At 40.9% G+C, this 18833-nt stretch overlaps 2 pseudogenes across 2 annotated transcripts in view; one reads left to right on the plus strand and one right to left on the minus strand.

The window, feature by feature from the left end:
- Nucleotides 1–18833, minus strand: part of LOC309601921 (HAUS augmin-like complex subunit 1) — a 303238-nt pseudogene that overhangs the window by 71512 nt on the left and 212893 nt on the right. The window lies entirely within an intron of this gene.
- LOC309601685 (ectopic P granules protein 5 homolog) overlaps nt 1–18833 on the plus strand; it is a 49651-nt pseudogene that overhangs the window by 12625 nt on the left and 18193 nt on the right. Inside the window, exons 9-17 of the transcript in view lie at nt 2710–2818; nt 3337–3451; nt 4058–4209; nt 5163–5318; nt 5677–5835; nt 12222–12376; nt 12949–13089; nt 13305–13469; nt 17709–17831. The product of the transcript in view is annotated as an ectopic P granules protein 5 homolog (transcript). The remainder of the gene's footprint in view (nt 1–2709; nt 2819–3336; nt 3452–4057; nt 4210–5162; nt 5319–5676; nt 5836–12221; nt 12377–12948; nt 13090–13304; nt 13470–17708; nt 17832–18833) is intronic.

The following is an 18833-nucleotide window of genomic DNA, read 5'->3' on the forward strand; positions in this document are numbered from 1 at the left end:
GGGTGAAATGAGCAAAGTTAATCTTTACTGACATCAGCAGTACATTCTCCTACTGTGCACAGTATGATGCAGCTTGCTTTCAGCTGTCAAATAACTTGTGAAGACTGACATACCCGTGTGTTTTGTTACTGTGACTTCTGAAATAAAGTTCTTGCCTTGCATGATGGCCTGTTTATTATACTGTCTCTGCAACAGAAGCCCTTGAGTAAAGGGTTTGTTAAGTTGGTGTATACGCTGGTTGTGCTTCTTTATTTTTTCATCCTTTTTTTATCTAGAAGGAATACGTGGTGCTTGGAGAAGCTAGTTAATGAAATCAATCATTAGTGAAAACTGTTATATGCTTCGGATAAAATATATAACTTCCCTCCCCCACCCAAATTTTAAAGTGAAAAAATCAAACTGCTGGTATTTAGGGTTGTCATTGTGATCTTGATAGTCTGACCCTGAATTAAGTGGGAGTCCTATTTATCGGAGGCTATTATTTTACAGGATTTTGGTTTTACATTTCCTGTCTAGAGCTGCTTGGGGAAACAAGTGTGTCCTGAGGGCATGCATATTGCCAGTGCATTTTGATGCTTGTGTTTTGAACAAAGACTAATTCAATGTGTCTGGAGTGGTGCTCTCAACTATCAATACAAGAACAGGGAGTCTCCATAATGGCTGTACTTTCTGTTAAAAGAGCTGACGCTTGTCTGTTACTGCTGCTGCATGTCAGGAATAAGTTTGAATTCTGAATTTTGTCTGTGAAATCAGCATCTTAAAACTTGTATTTAATTTGTAATATGTTTATGTTATCAGAGTATAAGTTCAAGAAGATCAGGAGGGTGATATTATGCTGGAGTTTTGTGGCACTGTGTGGAGAGTTCTGCCAGAACATTTCTATTTAGAAGGAAGTTGGATGTTATGATTTCAACTTTATACAACCTTTCTGCACATTTGTTTAACTACTGGTATGTGCCTGAACAACTAAGGATTTATATGGTACAGAGTCTGAAAACTGGTATCCCAGACTTAAGGTGGTCTAATACATGGAACTGGAGCTGGCTTGATTTGATGCAACTCTTTCCTGTAAGGTCTTTAGTTGTGGTAGCTCAGCATACCTAAGACCAGTCTTACTAACGTTTACAAGGTGTCCAGCTAACGCAGCTATCAAAGTTGTATAGTGGAACTAGCCTGCACTCATCCTGTTCATTGTTGAATCACCAGGTGATAGCCTTAAATGGTTGTTGTAGTGTACCTCTTCTGAAATATGACACTTTTTTTTAAGGACTTTTCTTATACATGGAAAAGAATAGTGTTACTTCTTGCATATTTAAATGTGCTTGCTCTACAGGGCTGATAGCCATTTACATTGTTCAGAATATTGCTTGGAAGATCACTTACGGAATACAACAGATTGGTGTAAGTCTTAGAATCATAGAATGCTTTGGGATGGAAGGGACCTTTAAAGGTCATCTAGTCCATCCCCCCTGCAATTGGAAGGGACATCTTCAACTAGATCAGGTTGCTCAGAGCCCCATCCAGCCTGACTTGAATGTTTCCAAGGATGGGGCATCTACCACCTCTCTGGGCAACCTGTTCCAGTGTTTCACCACCCTCATTGTGAAAAATTTCTTCCTTATATCTAGTCTGAATCTACCCTCCTTTAGTTTAAAACCATTACCCCTTGTTCTATCGCTATTGGCCCTGCTAAAAAGTCTGTCCCCATCTTTCTTCTAAGCCCCCTTTAAGTACTGAAAGGCCACAATAAGGTCTCCCTGGAGCCTTCTCTTCTCCAGGCTGAACAACCCCAGTTCTTTCAGCCTTTCCTCATAGAAGAGATGATCCATCCCTCTGATCATTTTTATGGCCCTCCTCTGGACCCGCTCCAACAGGTCCATGTCCTTCCTGTGCTGAGGGCTCCAGAGCTGGATGCAGTGCTCCAGGTGGGGTCTCACCAGAGCAGAGTAGAGGGGCAGACTCACCTCCCTCAACCTGCTGGCCACGCTGCTTTTGATGCAGCCCAGGATACGATTGGCTTTCTGGGCTGCGAGAGCACATTGCTGGCTCATGTCCAGCTTTTCATCTATCATTACCCCCAAGTCTTTCTCCTCAGGGCTGCTCTCAATCCCTTCATCCCCCAGCCTGTATTGATAATGGGGATTGCCCCGACCCAGGTGCAGGACCTTGCACTTGGCCTTGTTGAACCTCATGAGGTTCACACAGGCCCACTTCTCCAGCTTGTCCAGGTCCCTCTGGATGGCATCCCGTCCCTCAGGCGTGTCGACTGTACCACTCAGCTTGGTGTCTTCTGCAAACTTGCTGAGGGTGCACTCGATCCCGCTGTCTAGGTCATTGATGAAGGTATTAAACAGTGCTGGCCCCAGTATGGACCCTTGAGGGACACCACTTGTTGCTGTTCTCCATCTGGACACTGAGCCATTGACCACTACCCTCTGGATACGACCATCCAGCCAATTCCTTATCCACTGAACAGTCCGCCCATCAAATCCATATCCTTCCAATTTAGAGAGGAGGATATTGTGGGGGACCATGTCAAAGGCTATCAGAACATGTCTTGTAGGACATCAGGTTATTTGAAGTACTTGTTAATTTCTTGGTTTTGTATATGTTTTTGAATATCTTAACTAAAAGATGACCAAATTCAGAATTTTTAATTTTTTAATTTTTGTAAACTTGATTTTTTTTTCCCCCCCCACTGTAAATCAGAAGTCGGGTGGACTTCATGTGTCATATGAAACTAAGTGAAAGGAAAAGTTCCTCTTCATCTGGGAAAGAATCTGGAGACTGGAACCTGGTAGATGAGGGAGGAGAAGAGGTACAGCTCTTTTTTTTTTTCTCCCCCTTTGTGCTTTTGGTCAAGATTGTTGTATTGATTTTGTGAAATGGAGAAAGAAAAACTTACTGTTGTTCAGTTAAAAAGCATAATTTGAAATTTAGATCTATTTTACTCTCCTTATCTCTGTGATATAACTGTAAATAGTGAAGTTTCCAGGAATGAGTATTAACAGGTAGAAATTAAACTTATTGGAGGTATTGCATAAGGAGCATGGAAGTAGACATATGTTTGAATAGGTGTTTCCCTTCGGAAGCTGTGTTGGACTAGCATAGCGTTGCCTCTAGTTCTGTTTCCTAGGTGATAAGGGCTTTTATGTAGAAACACATAGGTCTTTTGTGTAGAAACACACACAGAAAAGGAACTTAGGAGGGGTGTGTGTGTGTGTGTGTGAAGGAGAGTTCATTTGTACAAGCAAACTGTAATTGGGTACGATAGTGAAGACCTTCTACCATGTATTTTGTTGGAAAGCTACTAAAAGGGACTGTTTGAATTTATAGGATGAGGATCCTGAAACAAGCTGGATTCTGCTTTTAGAAGATGACTTGGTTTCCCTGTTGTTACAGTTTCCATTTCATGAACTCGTTCAGCAGTTCCTTGGGTTTAAGTCTGGAGGTAAATCAGCTGCTAAAGAGTTATTCTTCATTTTGCTTATGCTAATTGTATTATTGACTAAAACTGCCAAGAATGATACTGCATTATGAGATTCTCTGAGTGAAGTAGTAACCTGTGCAACAGCTAACAGAGTAAATAGATAAGCCGGAAGTGTATGCCATGTGTATGGGATAACTTAAAAACTTACAGCAATACTAGCATGCAAAACATTAGTCCTTTCCCTTAGTTTTGATCTGCTTGATATTTATACTCACAGATGTGCTTTCAGAACTAATTTCCCCCCTTGCCTCTTAGCTGTAATGTTACTGTGATTTTTTTTTTTCCCCCTCCAATTATTTGATCATTTTTTATGTTGTTAAATCTCTGGACAAGTACATGAAGATAATTGCTTGCTAGATGCCTTATAACCTGCATAGATTATTTGTACTTAACAGGTATTTATTGTTCATTTCAGAAACAAAAAATAAATTTCAGTTCACTATAACTAACAATGAACTGTTTGCCAGCTATATGGTGAACTGTTGCTTCAAGTGCTTGTTGAGTTACTTAAAAAATCCATAATTCACACACTTTTTTGAGACTTACATTTTTCTGTCTTGATCTTAGGTGCTTATTTTCCTGAAAAAAACAACTCCCCAGGAGATGATGAAGATTTTTGCTTTTGCAAACTCTTTAGTGGAACTTCCGTCTGCGGGGTTGGAAACATTTAACAGAGCACAATACCGACAGTTTGTGAAGCGAATTGGTCAGCTGATCAAGTAAGAGAATATCTTGTCTGTGATGTGATTAAATCTTTTTCATACAGTTTGGTTTAAAGTTCAGAGCTGCCAAAAAAAACCCAAACAACCCACCACAAAACAAAAAAACTATCACCCCCTGCCCCCAAACAGGTTCTTGGGTAACTTTTGCTCTGAGAGTTGGTCAGTTTAGGGTTAGCTGATCTGGTAATCTGAAATCCCAGGGTCCTTGACTCTAAAGCTGCCTCTGAAGTGGGGAATTGCAGAGTCTAAATGCTGTGGCTACAGAGGAGCCAGGTGAGCTGTGGAACACCACAGAAAGTGGTGGAAAAAGTGTGTAAAGTCACTGCAATCCAACAAACAGTTTCTCAAATCACCCCTATTTATAACCAGTATTACTGCTTTCTTTCAGTTGTTATCCAGAATTGTTTTAGGGTTTTTAATTTGATGATTTTCGAGGAGCATATTGTTGCAGTAAGCAAATGTAATTGAAACCTAAAAGTTGTTCTTCATTTTTAAATCTCTAGCAGTCACTTTATATGGCTTCTATGAGTGTGTTTTCAAGGGGGATACAGTTAAATCAGAAACAAAATCCATGTTTTTCTTTGTGTTATTAAAGCAGTAACTTTCTCAGTATAGTTATTCCTGTATGAGCTTTTCGCATGTACTGCCATTTCATAATGTAGGATTACCTTAAGGCTCCAAAGTTCATACACAAACTAATTTGATATCACAGAATATTATGCATTGTTTGCTTGCAAAAACAAGGAAGGATAGCACAGGAATTTTAGACTAACCCTATCTGAAGAGGGGAGGGAAATACTGTTTATATGGAAATCTCTGGAAACCAGAGGACAAAGGGTTGAACATGTTTCTTGTGACTGGACTCTGATCTAGTTGCACTTGTCTGTGTTTTTTTTATGGTGGTGACATACTTAATGATCCTTCTTCAACTTGTTTGTTCTGCTGTGTACGATGATGCTTTGTCATGTGAGTGACCACTGGGCCCAATACATTAGCAGCAATAAACAATATGGATCAGTAGTGCATCCCTACTCTGTGGAAAAATTGCAACTGGAGTTTGATGAGCTGTTTTTTAGAACTGTTCTACATGTTCTGAAGGCAAAAAGGTAGGCTGTCCAATGTGATTGATACTGGCTTCATCTTGGAGGTATTAGATATTTGAAACTGGGAATTGCAGTAGCTTTAAATACTTAATGGTTTAAACAAGACTGCAATATGCAGGATTTTTCAGCATATTGGTAGTATTAAGACGGGGAGGAATTATGCTTTGAATTCTAGCATCTGGCAGAAGCTCTGGGGACTTGTTCAGTTCAGAATGAGGTTAACTCAGAATTTGAGATGCTAAGACACATCCTCATGTTCCTAATTCTGTTATATGGCAGAGATGTGGGCATATGTCTCCTTTTCAAATGTTGTGATTTATCAGGGTGCAACTGTTTCTGTCTGCCTCTTCAAATCCAACAGGTTGGGAGTCTGGTTATTCATGTCCAAGATGCCTTTATGGAACCTTATCCAGCAACATGCTTTGGAGGCTGCTCTTTGTCATGCACTGTGCAGAGAGCAAGCACCTGGAAAAGCTCTGCTCTACTCTGCAACCTGCTGACTGCAAACAAAGACTCAAAGGTAGAATTTCTTCACTCAGAACCAATTCTCATAGATTCAGCTACTGCTGCATCAGCTATGGATTTAATTCTTTGCAGGTTTCATTGTTAAATATATTCTCAGCAGCAGCATGACTGGTCTGGAGGCCTCAGAAGTGTTTTGAGCAGTTCATGGGCTTCCAGTAGTTGTTTGGCCAAACTCTCATTTTAACAGGAATTGTTGTGTCTACAGTCCTTTTAGTTTTTTCTCTGACAGTGACTGCTACTGGCTGCTTCAGAGAGCTGCAAAAGCGCCATGCAGTAGGTACATCTTGTGTATTCTCGTATCGGGTCCCATCTTGACCTTTGATAGTATTTGGAGAGTGAAATTTAAATCCTGATGTTACCGCAAACCGGTCTAAAAAACTTTCTAACACCAATTTGGCATTTAGAAAGCAGGCATTTTTTGTTGCAGCGCTGGATGCACGGGGGGATATCTCCACCTAATGTGCATACTGTCATACAAAACTACAGCACATTTATCAGGTTACATGATTAGTATAAAACCGCCTAAATTTACACTTATTGGTTAGTGATTAACATTGCATACACTATTGGTTTACTGTATTTAAATTATCCTCACTTGCTATGCAAATTAGCACGCATGCTCCTTTCAGGTGGTGGTGGGGGGCAAATCTTTTTGGTCCTGAATTGAGTCGGTGGTCGTGATCTCCCCTTGCCGCATTTACCTTTCACCCAGTTTCTGCAGTTTTATCAAACTTCACACTTCTCTGGCCACCGTCCAGTCTTTGGTGCCAAGATATTCCCTTTTATCGGTCTGTTAGCTCTTCTTCAGGGCCAGAGCCATTAGTTTTCCACAGTTTGTTACTTATACAAACACTTTCATATCTTTTAGCTCCCTCGCAAATTCCTTTTCCAAGGCACAAGTGGTTAGTAGTTTTGCTAATTGGAAAATTACTGTTTCTGCTTAGCTTTAGAAACTATTTACAACAGCATGTTGGTTTGTGTTGTACATTCTGCGTATGCATGCACCATGTGTGCGCTATGTGTGGGTGTACACAGTGTCTGTGAGCTCTCTACATCTATGTACGTGATACCCTAGCTAGGGTATCACTGAAATAAAGAATTTTGTATCACTTAGGTTTTTTTGTGAGCTGTTGACTGTTGTCGACTCTTGAGCTGTTGATATTTGTATAAGTACCCCAGTCCTCTTTTTCCCCCCACCCCTAAACTTGATAGTTTTGGCTTCAGTAACTTACATTGTGGGAGATCTGCTTATCTTCCACAACTACAGATGTTTCCCTTCTCTCAAGCTGCCTTCTGATGTTTTTCTTGTCCTATATGCCACCTTTTCTTTCTGTTTCCCCTTGACTTCTGTCCTGTGTTGATCTCTACAGTGATTGTGGTGGCTTCAGCTATAGCAGAGTTATTTCGGAGTCAGCTGGAATGCTACTTTCCCTTTGCTGCTATCTTCATAGAAAATATTTCAGGACTTGATTGACAGGGAGACAGGTAAACAAACCAGTAACTCCCTATTTCACAGCCTCTTTGCTGTCTTCAGGGAGAGCAAATCTTGCTCTCAGTCAGTTTTACTTTTCAGCTAGCTGGTAGCCCAGATAGCTGTTGCCACATCAACCAAGTCTTTTGATGGAGAAGTAGAAGAAAACAGCGATATTAAGAGGTTACTGAGTATATTGACTCTGTGCAAGCTCAGCTAACATTTAAGTGGAGTGGGAGAGGGATATCAAGACTGTAGCTGTGTATACTTTATGAAGTGCTCATCTGTTTTGGCTGGCAAGTGCTAATCAGTAACAGTTACACTGTTTCAGTAAGACTGGTTTTTATTTTTTTTTTTTGCAATAAATTTTTACTGCATCTCAAACAAAGAGAATATAAGATGATGTGGTGGGTTGCAGCTCTGACAGTAACAAACACTAATTTGTTTTGTTTTGTTTTGTTCAGGCTTTGTTTTGCTTCTAGCTAACTCTTATGTTTTAAAGTCCCTGGTATGCTGATGCACGATATTTTTATCCTCTTCATTCTCCTCAATGGATTATGTCAGCACAATACTATTTTTCACAACTGTCTAGACAGGGAATATCAACAGTTCTTTCAGTGAAATCCATCTCATCTTCTGAAATAGCTTCTTTTGACTGATACTAATATAACACTGACTTAATTTCCTGTAATTCATACCCTAGAAGACCATGGCATTAACATTCTCTTGGGAAAGAACCTTTTTTATTGATTTCCCTTCCCAAATTAAGTTTGAGAAATGTTAAGTGGTGAATCTACAGGTGGTAGCAAGCCTTGGTAATTGATGGAAGCTTTAGGCTTGCACATATAGAGGTGGGAGCATAGTCGCTTTTAAGGCATAGGTAGAAATAACATGATAAAATGGAGTACAGTGATGGAGGTGCACTTACTAGGATGATCTCTGGACCATGAGAGCTACCAGATATAAAATAACCCCCTGGGGAAATGTGGGAAGTCCAGTTACTTGAGGTATTCTTGAGTGGACCAAATGTTAATAAATTGACTGTGGAACACACATTTTCACTGACAAGCAATGACCTAGTAGTTTCTTCTTGATGTTGGATACCTGTGTGAGTACAAACATGTTCTCTGTAAGTTTTATAAATATAGGATTAACAGTTTTGTCTTTACTTCCATTGGAATTGGCAATGAGAACCTGGTGAGCAACATTTCTAGTTACAGTTTCTTTACTGCCATTACCAAGATTTGAGGAGCCACTGATTTTTAGGGTCTCTCTGAACTTGAATTGTAGTGTGATCAAATGTGCAGAGGAGGAAGGGAATTGGCTCAAGTAGCAACTATGTGGTGAAGATGTCATTGCTCCACTGTGAGATGATAGGATTTATGTGGAGTCTCTCTTCTTCCCTTTTTCCTTCTCCCCATCCTTCAGTCCCAAGCTATGGCTTGGTGTGGGTTTGAGGTTGGCATGGGGTCTGCAGCGTGTGGAGCCCACAGGCGACCCCAGGTACAGTGAAGAGGAAGGTGCAGCTTAATCAGGAAGCTGGGAGATTGCAGAGCTGTGACTTGCAGCAGAGAAGGTCTAGTGCACATATGCTCAGCAGCTGGCACCAGCCCTCCTCCTGCTTATGGTCTTTGTCCTTAACTTTACTAGATCCTTTTTTTCTCTTTTGTCCCACTCCAAACCCCTTCTCTTTTGCTTAGCTGGTCTATGCCTAATGAAACACAGACGCACACATCACAGTGCTAATATGACAATTGCTGTCATAGAGTCATTCGTTACTTGCGTGTCCTACCCCTTCCCCACGCTGTGGGTCATTCTGTTGTCCCAAAAAGCAAGGTTCTTTTACCCGGTGTGCAAAAAAGCCGAATAACACACAGAGTCGAGATACTTGTTTATTTCATGTCTGCGCAGAGATGGATGCTAGGTGGTAACTCCACAAAGCTAGCACACCTTGGTTAACATGCAGTGACATTTTATACATTCTGAGTATGTTATCAGTATTTTCACAATTCCACTTATTCATCCTTGCTTCTATTGGTTCTCACAAGCCTCGTCTCCACTTAAAGGTACAGTGTGTTTTAAATTTACAGAGCATGCTCAGTGGGTAGGGGTCTTTGCTTGGGCCGGAGGCTTCATTGTTGGAGGTGTGGTTTTTACTATGTTAATTAGGATAGTTCACTCATGGTTCAAGTGATTCTCACTTCGGCTTTATCAGTGGCCTTGTTTTCTCATGCTTATCTTGGTATTTCCTTGCTAGACTCTTTTGTGGTGTCCTCCTGTTTCTTCTCTCAGGCCAGGTCTTGTTAACTGTTTACAGAGGTTGATTAACGTCCTCTGCCTTAACATCCTTTGTCTTATTTCTCGCATATCTCCAACAATTCTGCTATGCCTTTATATATAGTAATGGCATAGTCTTTTTTTTTTTTTTTTTGGTCCTTCTGCATAACCTTAACAAAAACCCCAAACAACAACAACAAAAAACACACTGCTCTGTATATAACTTCTGATATATATATATATATATATATAACTTCTGCTAGAAGGATAAAAAGTAGCATTAGGAAAGGGAGATGAATGGATGAGACATCCCCTGTATGTCTATTGTATCTATCAGGAGTGTAGTATATCTTATTATATGGAAGAACTCTTTCCTTAAATTGCACAATCCTCTAGCACACTGTTCACGAGACATTTTGGCTGTACAAGTCTGACCTTCTCAGGTTGAAGTACAGTTGCAAAATTCTTGAAAGCCCTTAAAATAGAATGTAACCTAAGTGGAAGTGTTTAAGCAAAAGCATGCTGAGCAGGTACCTGTGCAGATGAAGTAGTTAAGTGCCGCAATGAGTGCTTTTTCAGTATATTCAACTGCTATGATAAGATCACTGTAAACAGTGTTTACTGGCTTCAGAGGAAGACCACTCTCCAAAACATTTTACAGCTCAAATGCAGCTTTCAGTGCTTGTTTTGCTGCACAGACTCTATTTAAATTTATTTGGAAGAAATAAAAAAATATTTTAATAAGTCCTGTTCAGGTTTCTTTGTACATTTCCCTTCCTATTGTCCCCCACCCCGAGGAATGAAATGTTTATTTGCATTTGGCAATATGTCACTCTTAGGTTTAAAGAGGAAACCTGCCTTGAATTCAAGTGACAGCATCTATTAGCCTTCCTGTCCTGTGCAACTTCAGTTCTCTGTTTTCAGAAATATTTTCCAAACAAGTGCATTCAGTAATTTTTTTGTATTGAGTTTACCTTTCCTTGTAACTCTTGGACATAATCTAGGCCCAGGGCTAGATGCTTGAAGTATTTTTATTTGTAATCGGCATAGAATTGTTGTCCCAAAAAGCGGGGTCCGATACCCGGTGTGCAGTGACCAATTCACACACTGAGTCGAGATATTTGTTTGTTATCCATTTTGCGCAAAAAGGGGTGCTAGGGGGTAAGCCCACAAAGCTAGCACACCTCAGTGTACCAGTTGTCCATATTTATACACTTCCTGTTTATGCAACAACCTAAGGCTTATCAGTTGTTTCTTTTTCTTTTCATCCCTTTTGCTGATTCTCCCACCAATTTTATCTTAATATTTTTTATTTAGAATAATGACTCTGTCTGTAACGACCCTTGATTCTTATCAGGCTCTAACGACTCTTATTGGGCTATGACGACTCTTATCAGTTAGTAATCATTTTTGAGTATGCCTAAGATAAGCAATAGTTAGTCATCAGAATGATCTCCCCAGTTTAATTGCTGCTTCGGATCATGGTATGTGGAATGGGCAGAGTCTCTCAACTTGATCAAAACCTCTCTGCTGTGCTTGGATGGGCTTAGTTTTAATCTTCTCTTGACTGTGTGCTGATTAAAACTAGAATCCTTTCATATAATTTGGACTTAACCTGTGGAATTAATTGCTTCAGTATGTAATGGAAGCCAAAACCATGATAACATTTTTAAAAAGCAAAAAGATTCAAGCAATTCTTCCTGTGGATGATCAACATTACATAGTTAAAATAATATTAAAAATTGAATTCCAGCTGTTCTTGAAGCACTTGTAGCTTTCATTATGAATTACTAGCATATTTACTGAATCATATGGACTCGCTGCATATTATGGTGTTTCTTGCATCTTATTTTAAAGCAGCTGATACTAGCCACTTATGAAGAGAGGATACTAACTTGTTACCGCAAACCGGTCCAAAAACTTTCTAACACCAATTTGGCATTTAGAAAGTAGGCATTCTTTACTGCAGTGCTGGATGCACAGGGGATATCTCCACCTACCACACATGCCGTAGGTCACGCCAGCAAGGTATTTATCAAACTTAAACATACATATTCATTAATTTTCCAAGAAAAGTCATCAATATTACAGTTATTTCCCAGAAATCATTAACATATTTCCCCTCCCACTGGAGCATGCGCTGTTTAATTCTGGGAATTCTTTTGGGGGTCCTTGGTGGTTGTTATCCTCAAATTCGAGCTGTCTGCTTCTTGACCTTGTTGATTTTTTTTTTTTCCACTTAATCATGCTGATTTGGCTGTTTTTTTTTTTTTTTTTTTTTTTTTTGTTAAGAACACAGCTGATGCTCCTCAATGTCCAGGGATGTTCTTGTTTTATGTTCAGACTCCCCATTATCTTTGTTCTGAGCTCACCATTTCATTCAGATATTCCTTCTTATCTTACAGGCCTCTCCTCTGTCCTTGGTTTCTGTCGGTTGTTGGTGATTAACTTCTTTTAAGCAGTCCTTGGTGATTAACGTTTTTCTGAATCCCACATGTAACAAACCCAGTGATGATAATTCCTTTGTCACCGATTCCTTCTCTGGGATCGGACTGTCAATGAACATATAAATATTGATGATGTATGTCCTATAACACTTATTTTATCATGTTTCTTTCATGTGACTTTTCTAGACTCAGAGCACCTTGAAAATTTTGAAAAGTATATCAAATCAGTGAACTGCTTGGAATAAATTTGTCTATTCACCACATTTGCTCAGATGGCACAAATGAAATGGGCTGATGTTGATGAGGATTTTATCAAAATCATTGTTCTGGAGATATATGAGGCGAGTAATATTACTGGTCCATTCAGGAAAAGGATGAATGTGCTCTTTTTCTTTATAACAGTGGAAGTTGTGAAACATTCGTGGCTTCTGTAGTTTGTTCTACCATGGAACTAAGAAAGCGCTACTTCTGAGGTTTATAATCTAGTACTGAATTAAAATATCCTGAAGTGCATGTTTTTCTGGGAGAAAGAACAGCTTTTCTGTAGACCAAGCCAGAATGAAGCAAATGAACAAAAATATCTTTGTTTTGCTTTATTTTTCTCGCACAGGTCTAACTTGTAGCTCTGAAATTCCTTGTGTGGTGTTTTTTTTGTTGTGGTGTGTAGTGGGGTTTTTTGTTTAATGTATGTGGCATTGCTGTTCCTGTGATTAGTTTTGGACTTTGTTTTTGGCACTGTGACATAATTTCATTATCTTCTAGGGCAATCGGTTTCAGTTTTAATATTGGCATTTATCAACCTCGTCCAGGATCATCAAGAGCAATTTGGTTCTGTATTTTCTAAAAGATATTTTATTTCAGAGTTATTGAAGGTCAGCCATAACCAGTAACTTCTCTCTGTTCATCTTCTCAGGTGTCTTATGTTAGTCTTTCCACAAGAGAGATATTTTCAAAAGTTGGTTGAGAACTCTTGGGAGCAATTGCCAGCATCCATACACAGATTATTTCTGTACTGCTGGATCGAGTTAGAGAGACCATTGAGGAAGTTGGGATGGTAAGTGCTAATGTCCATCATTTAAAGCAGGTACCCAGTTAAAACTAGAGGCCATACCACACTGTGTTATAAGATACAGCTTTGTATGAATGGATTGTGTTAAAGTCCCATCCATGTTTTTTTTGATCGTATCACTCTTTAAGATAGAAGGGCATAATGCTGATTATTGTTCCATACTGAGTACTGATTAGCCTTTTTCTTTTCTGCCCTCAAAGGTTTCTTTTTATCTGTTTAAAGAACTGCCATTGTACCTGTGGAAGCCTTCTTCGTCTGAGATAGCGCTGATTTGTGACTGGTTATTAAATTATAGTCTAACGACAGTGGAGAATAAACTAGCCTGCATTATCTTGGAAGGGCTAAACTGGGGATTCGGTGAGCATGTATGTATTAAAAACAGGAGGCCTGAACCTGGTCAGTTTTTCAGAGCGTAAGTATTACTCAACCTGGGACTATAACTGAATTTGAAAACAGTTAATTACATGCTTTTATATGATGGCTGTACACTTGATGGTGTAGGATGGGAACTTCACAGTAATTTTGCAGCATTTTGCCTGAGGATTTGCTTGTGTCACTTTCTTAAAAGAGATATTTAAGTAGGAGTTTCCTCTCTCTAAACAAGAGGAAACAGCTGACAGGACAATTTCTGTGAGTCATTTGTTTAAGATATCTGTGGCTGCAGAAACAGAGGAATCCTCCAAGAAGTGTGAATGAGACTGGTGTGACTGTAGTTTGCAGGCTTGTATCCAGGTAAGTTTTTCACAATGCAAGAAAACTCATGATTGAAATAGAGGTTTCAAAGCCCTGAGCATTATTTAAACAATGCGAAAATATTCCATAGAATGGGTTACTCCACAAGCCCTATCAGTTCAGGATCCAATCAAGGGTGAATGTTTTTTCAGAGAGAAACAGAAATAGATTGGGGAAAAAATCCTGTTGCCTGTGTTCAGTGATCCGTTTTAGCATTGTAATCCGTGTATTTCATAGAATCATAGAATACCAGGTTGGAAGGGACCTCAAGGATCATCTGGTCCAACCTTTCAAGCACAGTCTAGATGAGATGGCCCAGCACCATATCCAGCTGAGTCAACCACTTCCCTGGGGAGATTATTCCAATGGTTGACTGTTCTCATTGTGAAAAATTTCCCTCTCGTGTCCAATCGGAATCTCCCTGGGAGTAACTTGTACCCGTTACCCCTTGTCCTCACCATGTGACTCCTTGTAAAAAGGGAGTCTCCATCTTCTTTGTAGCTCCCCTTTAAGTACTGGTACATGGTGATGAGATCACCTCTAAGCCTCCTTTTCTCAAGGCTGAACAAGCCCAGCTCTCTCAGCCTATCCTCATATGGCAGGCTTCCCAGACCCTTGGTCATCTTGGTGGCCCTTCTCTGGACCCCCTCCAGCCTGTCCACATCTTTTTTGTGTAACGGGGACCAGAACTGTACACAGTATTCCAGGTGTGGCCTGACAAGCGCTGAGTAGAGAGGGGTAATGACTTCTTTATCTCTGCTGGTGATGCCCTTGTTGATGCAACCCAGCATCCTATTGGCCTTCTTGGCTGCAGCAGCACACTGTTCATTCATGTTGAGCTTCCTGTCCACCAGGACCCCCAGGTCCCTTTCCACGGAGCTGCTCTCCAGCCAGGTGGATCCCAGTCTGAGCTGCACTCCTGCATTATGTTTTCCCAGGTGCAAGACCTTACACTTGTCTTCTTGTTAAACTTCATAAGGTTCCTGTTAGCCCACTCTTCCAGCCTATCCAGATCTTCCTGCAGGGTGGCTCTCCCTTCCAGAGTGTCTACTTCCCCACTCAGTTTGGTGTCACCTGCAAACTTCATCAGGCTACACTTGATCCCATTATCCAGGTCACTTATGAAGATATTGAATAGCGTTGGGCCCAATATCGATCCCTGGGGGACCCCACTTGTGATGGGTTGCCATTTTGCAAAAGAGCTATTTACCACCACCCTTTGGGTGCGGCCCATCAGCCAATTCCTCACCCACCGCACAGACTACTTGTCCAGGCCATAACGCATCAATTTCTCCAGGAGGAGGCCGTGGGGAACCATATCGAAAGCCTTGGAGAAGTCCAAGTAGGCAACGTCGACCGCTTGTCCCATATCAACCGAGCAGGTCACTTTATCATAGAAGGCCACCAGATTTGTCAGGCACGATCTGCCCTTGGTGAAGCCATGTTGGCTTTTCCCAATCACGTGCTTCATTTGACTCGTGATGGCCCCCAGGAGGATCCGTTCCATGACTTTCCCGGGGACTGAAGTAAGACTGATGGGCCTATAATTACCCAGATCCTCCCTTGAGCCCTTCTTGTAGATAGGGGTAACATTCGCCTTCCTCCAGTCCTCTGGGACATCCCCCGATCTCCACGACTTCTCGAAGATTATAGAGAGTGGCCCCGCAGTGACATCAGCCAGCTCTCTCAACACCCTCGGGTGGATGGTGTCAGGGCCCATCGATTTGTAGGGGTCAGGCTCCCGTAATAATTCACATACTGACTCCTTCTTCACTGATGGTGGGTCTATGTTTGGATCCTCCTGGATTTTCATTCCCAATGCCTGGGATCCAACAGTGTTGGTAAAGACAGAGGTGAAGAAAGTGTTGAGAACCTCTGCCTTTTCAGCGTTGTTGGTGACTGATTCACCTCTACTGTTTAACAGCGGGCCTATGTTTTCCTTCTGTTTCCGCTTGCAACTTACATACCTGAAGAACCCTTTCTTGTTATTTTTGACATCTCTGGCCAGTTCCAATTCAAGCTGAGCTTTTGCCTTTCTAACTGCATCTCTGCACACTCTGGCAATACCCTTGTAGTTCTCAATGGATAATCTTCCACTTCTCCATCTCTGGTACGCATCTCTCTTGGTTTTAAGCAGACCCAGGAGCTCGTGGTTGAGCCAAGGAGCCTCTTGCTCTGCTTCCTTCCCTTTCTTTTATAGGGGATAAACTGGTTTTGTGCTTCCAAGAGAGCATTCTTGAAGAACTCCCAGCACTCGCTGGCTCCTTTATCCTCCATGGAGGCTTCCCACGGAATCCCTCCCAACTGAGCTCTGAGCGAGCTGAAGTTTGCTCTTCTAAAATCTAGAACCCTTGTCTTGGTGATAACCTTCAGCATGCTCAGCCGGATCCCGAACTCCACAATATTGCGATCACTGCAGCCAAGGTTGTTACTAACCATGATGTTTGTTACAAAGCAGGTTTTCTTGGTTTGTGAATAGCAGGTCCAGCAGTGCCTCCTTCCTGGTTGGCCCATCTAACATTTGTAAGAGGAAACAGTCCCCTACGCATTCCAGGAACTTGATGGATGACATGCGAGCTGCTGTATTGTTCTTCCAGCAAATGTCTGGGTAGTTGAAGTCACCCATGAGAACCAGGTTCTGTTGACCAGAAGCTTGCCTTAGTGTCCAAATATTGCTCCATCGGCTTTATCGTCGTGGTTTGGGGGTCGGTAGCAGATGCCCACTGTAAGGTCCTGCTTGGAGATGACTCCCTCTGATTTTAACCCAGAGGCATTCAATAGAGCACTCACAATCATCGTAGTTGACTTCGATACCTTCGAGGTTTTCTTTAATATAGAGTGCAACTCCTCCACTTCTTTTTCCCTGCCTGTCTTTGCGAAACAGCCTATAACTGTCCATTGCGATTCCCCAGTCGTGCGAGTTGTCCCACCATGTCTTAGCTACTCCTATGATATCATAACCTTCTGACTGGGCACGGAGCTCCAGTTCCTCCTGTTTGTTTCCCAGACTGTGTGCATTTGTATACATACACTCGAGGTGGTTGCTCCTCTGGTACACATCTTGGGAGACAGCTAAGGAACATTTGTCGCCGCTCTGGTTGGCCTGACTTACTCCCCAGTTGGATGTGGTGGCATGAGCATTTCTGTTTTGGACCCCACCCCCTGAGTCCTTCAGTTTAAAGCCCGCCTCACCAAGTTAGCCAGCCTGTTGCTGAAGATTCCCTTGCCCCTTCTAGACAGGTGGATTCCGTCCCACCCTAGCATGTTATAGTAATCGAAGAATGCCTGTACTGAACTTTTCTCTTTGCTGTGCTGATACTTGTACATGAAGATTGCCTTACTTTTTCTCCCTGTTTCTTGATGACACGTGAAAACAAAGGAATGGTAAGAAAAATTAACTGTGAGGTCTTTGCTGTGCAATAACAATGTCATGTCTGTACCCTTTGATATGGGAAAAATAGTTCTTTAATGTGGCAATTGATAAGAGGAATTATTATGTTTTGATACAAAAGCATGATATGTTTTTTGGGTTTGAAAGCAAGATTTCCAGTGCTATGTAATTTAAAATGCCATCTATGGATCTTTGGATTAATTGCTATAAGTCCACCAAATGCACATGAGAAGTGATTATGGTTACTTTTTTCTGGAAATAATCTAGGTGTTGAACTTTGTATTGCCCAGTGTGAGCTCATTATTCTTCAATGTTGAGCTGAAATTTTTCTTACTGGCCAAGATTTTGCCTAGGTATTACAATACTTAATCTCTTTCTGGCTGTTCAAATTCAGATTTATTTCTCTGTAGTGCAACTGAAAGATACAGTTGTAGAGACCTTTTAAATGAGGCAAAGTTTTGTGATATGATTCCGTTTTTAGCAGGATGCTCTTCATCTGGATTCAGCTGTCCATTCTGAAGTTGCATTGATGGTCCTGGAAGCATATCAGAAATCTCTCTCCCACAAACCATATGCTGGGCTGCTTTCTGAAAGCATAAAACAGGTATTCCTTCTTCAGAATTACAGGGAATAGCTTATTGATGGTGATATATAGGAAAAACTGCAGGCCAAGACCTTGTTTTCATTTCTTCTTTTTAAAAGCTATGCTATCTTGATACTACTTAGAGCATCATAATATACCAACTCTCAGTATTTTTGCATCCACAGACCTATTTGAAGATACTGTTAGACTTATGTTGAACGTCTATATGAGAAATAATAGAAATTTTAAATTTGTCCCCCTTGTAGGTTTGCATTATTATCCAGCCTTTAGTTGGATAGTTGCAAACTGTTCTTGCAAAGCATCCTTTACTCATGCGGAGTTGACCAGTACTTGCTTAATGAAAGGCTACTTACTATTACTGGTGAACATATGAGACATCCTTCCTGTGTCTCCAGCTCTTAGTCTTACCTTATTTAAAGACTCAAGATTTTAGGAGCTTTTCAGTAGTGATCAGTGCTGTGTTACTTGAACACACTACAAACATTTATTACATTGATTTTACAGCACACTGGTGACTGAGAAAGGTATGGCTCCAAGTTACAGAAGGGGAATGGAAGGATAGAAAAATCAAGGTTAAAAATCCCTTTTTTTGGATATTCAGTCCAAGATGCTTCTATTTATTTATTCAGAGCTTTTTAGCTTTGTGTAGTGCTTTGTCTTCCAGGTGTTTCTTGTACAGTGCTTTCTCCTCCCCTGTGCTTTTTTTCTCCAGTCTTTTCTTCCCACACTTTGAATGTTCCTTATTGTCTCTGCTCTTTTCTGACTTGCATCTCTGCACTACTTAGTCATGGTTTGTTGTCTTGTGCCAGCTAGATGAGTTCTCTTTTTAAGCCTATTTCAGCCTTGGTTGCCACTTGTATTGGTGAATCTGTCCTGACTTGCATGAGCTTGTAACTGGAACTTGAGAGAAAATAATGCTTAAGTTCTTGTACCCCCACTCAGAGAGGATGAAATATCTGCATTGACTCCCAGCTCTGCAATTTACACTGGTCTGTCAGAGCA

The sequence above is a fragment of the Platalea leucorodia genome (genome assembly GCF_965183815.1).
Source record: "Platalea leucorodia genome assembly, chromosome: W".
NCBI lineage: Eukaryota > Metazoa > Chordata > Aves > Pelecaniformes > Threskiornithidae > Platalea > Platalea leucorodia.